At 37.7% G+C, this 6,052-nt stretch overlaps 1 protein-coding gene across 2 annotated transcripts in view; it reads right to left on the bottom strand.

Moving 5' to 3' along the window:
* The window catches only part of LOC125462980 (TBC1 domain family member 30-like), an 86,108-nt gene continuing 80,056 nt past the window's right edge, over positions 1–6,052 (bottom strand). For both annotated transcript variants that reach the window (XM_048553547.2, XM_048553546.2), the window contains exon 13: positions 1–2,446. The gene's annotated coding sequence lies outside the window, so the exon portion shown is untranslated. The remainder of the gene's footprint in view (positions 2,447–6,052) is intronic.

Genomic DNA, 6,052 nt, shown 5'->3' with positions numbered 1-6,052 from the left:
CAATGAAAAAGTTGTAATTTATTTAGTGATCCTCCAGAAATTACATTTCTATATCAAACACTTATTTCCTATTCTTGAAAACTGTTGGATTACAAATGACAAGCCATGTACAAACAAAACGGCGAGTGTGGTTTGTCTGCTAAATAAAACAGAGTTAACGTTTCCAGTCTGGTGACCCTTGCTCCAAACGAGGAAGGGTCACCGGACCCAAAATGTTAACTGTTTTTTTCCTTCACAGATGCTGCATTTTTGTTCCCAATTTTTCACTTGTTTAGAGTTGGGGTCTTTCTTCTATCTGCTTACCTCTTGTTGGCTATTTCTCCATGAAATCGGGATCAACAAATCAAGTGATTCAAATAGTTTCCTATATTCTCTTCTCACTTACCTACACTTTTGACTTCCCGGAATCATATTGCATCATTTAGATTTCATATTCTGTCTTTTATTTTGCCCTGTGGGATCTTAACCCGAGTTCTTGGTTTACCCCTATCAACTTCTGTTTTGTGTTCCAATGTTTATTTTTAATAGGTTTGTGTTTCATTCTTGGATAGCTGTTGTAAATGGTAAGAAATGTTTATTTCTTCTTTATGTCATTACCTTCTACTTCCTAGGTTTGAACATTGCGATGATAGTTGAATTGGGAACGTCAAGGTTTCTGAATTGCACACGAAAATTGAGGTGAAGATTATCAGTATTAGAAAATGGAAGACGTATTGTGGTAACATTAAGTAAGCATTGGTCAACAACAGCACAAGACAGAAACAATAATAATGCTCCCCTCACAATACACTAACACTGTGCTGCAGTCCAAATATTAGGAAAGCAGTTAAAAAGTAGTACTTTTCAAAATAAATTTTGACAAAATCTTTGTTTAGATTCATATCTTATGGTATTGGGGCTAAGATTATCCACAACCAATTCACGAGGGACTGTAAACAGCTTTTCAATGGAAGTGTCCATTTGCATTGAGATGAGCTTCAAACCAATGTCCCCATAGATGAAGATGCAGTTTTCTACGAGGTGTTGGCACCCCCTGACTGATGTATGTATGGCTTAACCTTCGATAAATATTAAGGAAAGCAGAATATGGCAAAATGGTACATCATGGGTTGATCTGCAACGTTTAGCAGATTACTGTTTTTCATTTATTAACAAACCAGTAAAACATTCAAGTATTTCCTAACACCTAGATTTAAATGGTGTTTAATCCCTTCTCTCATATGGGCACTTTCATCTTTACAGCAATTGTTACTTTCAAAGGACAAACTGATGGGAGCTTGCTGTCGAGCTCTGAACTTTCAATGGAAGGTCAAATCCAATTGATCTACATAAATGAAACATATATTTCATGATTTAATTGCTATTGATGATAGTAGTTGTTTGCGTTGGAAATAGCAATACGCTTCTTTCTTTGCAAACAAGCTTGAAGTATTCCAGGCATTGTTAACACAACTGACACAATCTCTTCTACCGCATGCACCAACATTTAAAGTGGTATTAATTTTAAAAATTACATATTTAATGTAGGAAGCATGCACCTACTAACAGTCATGAGTTTTATTAAACTTTTTGAGCACCGAATATTGTGAGACTTTCAAAATTTGTGTGACTTTCAAAATAACCATTTCTGTTGTCTCAACTTCAAAAATATACATCTGATTCCAAATGCTTAAACAGAACTCTGGATCTTTATAAAGTTATGGAATATTTTTACATCTGCAGTATTTGGTGTTCTATTGTTCTGTATGCCAGTTAGCATTTGAAAGTAGATTGCAATAATGGAATGGTCTAATAACACTGCAGTGAAGGAGTAAATCATTAACCACAGATCCTAATCGGAATTCCTAACTCAGCCTGATCTGGAATTCTTAGAGCACACATGGAAAAGCATGCTGTGGCGTACTCTGTCCAAGGGTTTAACTGTTGTACCTTGATTCGGTTACATTCTTTGCACGCACTCAAATATCACAAAACGTATACTGCTAGTAAGATAATATTAGATTTTAAAATGTATGGTTATTTTACACAAACAGTAGTGTTTCCAATACTTGTACAATATATCTAGAAATGCTACAGCCATATGTTTGCTGTGTCCCAGGCTGGGCTCCTCACAGTAGCTCCTCTGTCAAAGCTGATGTTTCCCTTATTCTGAGTCTCTTGTAGCAGATGCTGTATTTCTTTTGACTGATCATTTGCAGCAATGCATCCTTAGTAACAGATGGACCCTGCAGCAATGTAGTGCTCTTATACTTAGGCGACTCATCCATACAGCTGCTCCAGTTCCAGATGGCGGTGGCAGTTCCTCCAAGCACCAGATGGCTCCTCACTTCTCAGCCATCAGCCACTGATGAAAGGATAACATTCGCACACAACTCAGTTGACCTCTTGGCTGTGAGGACCCAGAGACTGGGCTCTGGTCCATACTGAACAATCTTCGGTTAGAAATCTGGGCAAGTACAAAATAAACAGGTTTGTTTTTTAAAATTATCAAAGAGTAAAACAGAAAATATAAAAAAAGAAAATTGTTTGTACAGTCACAAAATCAACCATCAACCTGTAGTCAGTATTTTCCCAAGATCAGTCATAATAAAAACATAATGACTGATTTTCTGGAAAAAAATTGTTTTTATTCTTAATGCTAAATGATACAATGCACAAATGGATATAAAAGTTACTGTGGACGATGCTGTGTGGACAAGAATTGTCACGGATACAACAGCTAAAGGGTCCTGCCATCAACTACTTTTAAGTTAAATTCCTAATCTACAAATCTATTAAAAACTGCTAATACAAAAGTACAGCAGATGCTGCACTCTGCTGGATTCTGATGATAGGTCAACGACCTGAAATATTAACATTTTCCATCTCTCTACAGCACCTGTACAAAGAGGTAAAAATCCTGCTGAGGATTCCTAGTATTTTCTGCTTTTATTGCTACAGAAACAACATTGAGCTCTTGAACTATTAGGTAAATTGTTCTTAAAAACCAACAAAAACAAAATATTTCCTCAAAGTGACTTCTGTGTTTTTAGTAGATGTAGCAAAACCATGTAAACCCCAGAATACTATTTGAAATAATACTGAAATTTTCTGGTAAATATCCCCCTTCCCAAACTGTACACTAACTGATTTGCCTCTACAACATTACAAATTATGTGTACAATGTCACAAAAGTGCAATGGTTGTTCTCAGTTGATATGTTGCCATCAGAAAATATTAGTTATATTTATCTTGATGTGCAGGAATGTACAACACAGGCTTGTGATAGCAAATCAAAGCACATCGTACATGAGATACTAGCATGGATTAGGGTTTGGCTAATAGACAGAAAACAAGAAAGTGGGAATAAACAGGTCACTCTGACATCAGCAGCTGTCACTGGTGGGGTTTTGCAAGGATTATCACTTGAACCCTAACTGTTCATGATGGTTCAGCATGGTGGCTCAGTGGTTAGAACTACTGCCCCATGGTGCCAAGGACACAGGTGCAATTCCAGCCTTGTGCTACTGTCTGCATGAAGTTTGCACATTCTCCCTGTGTCCGGATGAGTTTCCTCTAGATGCTTCAGTTTCCTCCCACAGTCCAAAGATGTGCAGGTTAGGTCGATTGGCCATGGAAGTATGGGGTTACCCGGATAGGGTGGGTCTGGGTGGAATGCTTTCCAGGGGGTTGGTGTAGACTTGATGAGCTGAATGGCCTGTTCTCATGCTGCAGGGATTCCATGACATGATATGGATACAGGGACCAAATGAAATATTTACAAATTTGCAGATCATGCAAAACTAAGTATGACTGTGTGATGTGAAGAAGATATAAAGTTGTTTCAGGAGGATCTGGACAGGCTTGTGAGTGGGCAAGAACATGGCAGATGGAACATAATCTGAAAGATATAAGGTTACCCAAGAAGAACAGACATGCAAGAATGTTTCTTTAATGGTGGAAGGTTGGAAAGTGCAGAGGTAGAAAAGCTTGTGCTTGTCAGTAAGCCATGAAAGACTAACATGCAGGTGCAGCAAGTTCTTAGAAAGGCTAATGGAGTATTAGCCTTTATCACTAATCTTGCTTCAATTGTGTAGGAGCTTAGTTAGATGTACACTTGAAGTAATGTGTGTAGTTTTGGTCTCCTTATCTCAAGGAAGATGTTATTGCCATAGATGGATAGCAAGAAAGAATCACCTGGGATGGCAGAACTGTCCTATGAACAGACATTGGGCAAACTGGGATTGTGTTTGCTAGAGTTATGAAGAATGACAGGTGATTTCAGCAAGACCTAAAAATTCTTAAAGGAATAGACATAGTAGATCCAGGTAAGATGCTTCTCCTGGCTGTGGAGTCTAGGATCAGGAGACACAATTTAAAAATAAGGAGGATGCCATTTAGGATTAAGTAGAGGAGAAATCTGTTTACTCGGAGGGCTGTGGAAGCTCAGTCTGTGACTACATTTAAAGTATAGGTTGATTTCTGGTTACCATTGGTGTGAATGTTAAAAGTATGACATGGAAAAAGTCACTAAAGTGTTCTGTCAGCTCGTATTAAATGTTGGAGCAGGTTTGACAGGCTGAATGGTCTACTCCTGTTCCAATGTACTAATACTGGGCAATTATCAATGGGGAAATAGGAAGTTTCAAGTTACCCAAGTTCCTGAGGTAGAAATCATATCAAGTACAATGTGAAGGTAACCAAGATGGTGGTTACAACTTTAATTCCTGCTGCTAAGACATGTAATGTGTAGGTTCTCAATCTGGTTTATTAGTTGATAGAGCTTTTATTACAATACATTGGATTGGATTATCAAATTCCCATTGCACCTAATTGGATTAAAAATGAATTGATTTCAAATTGTTTTTGCTCTTCCCACATATTTGTGGCTGGTTATAAAGTTTTAGGACACATCAGCTACAATCAGAGAAGACACTGCAATTACTCCTACCTTGTGACCTTTCTGCCCTCATCAGATTCCAGAAATATGTCAGTAATATCCACTTATTTGCAAGGCTCACATATTCCAACTGTTGCAAATGGTTCGATTTTTCAGTCAGTTACTATTTTGGGCATAATTTCATGAGGGTTCCGAAAATTTGGGATTGTTAACAGTCTTTAAGTACATGTGCAAGACCTGGTTAGCTGACTGCAGAGGAAACCAGACATGCAACCGACACATTATCTTGACACGTCTGAAGATACTTTGTTGCCCGTCTTGCGTTTCCTGGAGTCCTTAGCTTTCCTTAACTTGCCTGAAACCTGTAAAACTGTTTGCTTCTTGTCTGACTGTGCTTTGTATGCAGCTTTGATGCAGCTTTCTGCTTGAAGCATGAGTTGCCTGACACTAAAAGTTGCTGCAAATGTGCTGGTTTCTGAAGTTGCTGTTTCAGACTTCACTTTGCTTTGTAGGCAATCTCAAGAATAATTCATGGCCTTGTAGATTGCTGATTTAAACAGTAACCCCAACAGTGATTTGCAATATCATTGCTATACTAAATTTCTTTTACTTTTACAAATTTCTCTCTTGATCCATCATACTGTGGTGTTGACATGTTTGGCAAGTTTGATGAAAGTTCCAGTTTCTGGTCACTGACAGCAACAACAGGTTATAGGAACAAAAACAGAAGTTGCTGGAAAAGCTCAGAAGGTCAGACAGCATCTGTGGAGAAAAATCAGAGTTAACGTTTCAGGTCCAATGACCCTTCGTCACTGGACCCAAAATGTTAACACTGATGTTTTCTTCCCAGATGTTGTCAGACCTGCTGAGCTTTTCCAGCAACTTCTGTTTTTGTTCCTGATTTACAGCATCTAGTTCTTTGAGTTTTTATTTAACAACAGAATATAGTCTATTTCAGTCAAATAAAAGGAGCTTTTTATGCAATGCTTCCTGAATGCTCCAATCATTTGAATGGAACAATGTAAATACCTAAGAATGTAAGAATAGACCGTTTAAATGTGATCATCAGATAATCCAAATTAAATGTACCTGAATTTTGAGGTGTAAAGTGCAAGACTGTGAAGAGTAGTTTTCTACATAAGAATGAAATAATAGTCAATTTTTTACATTACT

This window comes from Stegostoma tigrinum, chromosome 21 (genome assembly GCF_030684315.1).
Source record: "Stegostoma tigrinum isolate sSteTig4 chromosome 21, sSteTig4.hap1, whole genome shotgun sequence".
Classification (NCBI taxonomy): Eukaryota; Metazoa; Chordata; class Chondrichthyes; order Orectolobiformes; family Stegostomatidae; genus Stegostoma; species Stegostoma tigrinum.
The sequence above is the reverse complement of the archived record's forward strand: the minus strand, read 5'-3'. Positions and strand labels throughout refer to the sequence as shown.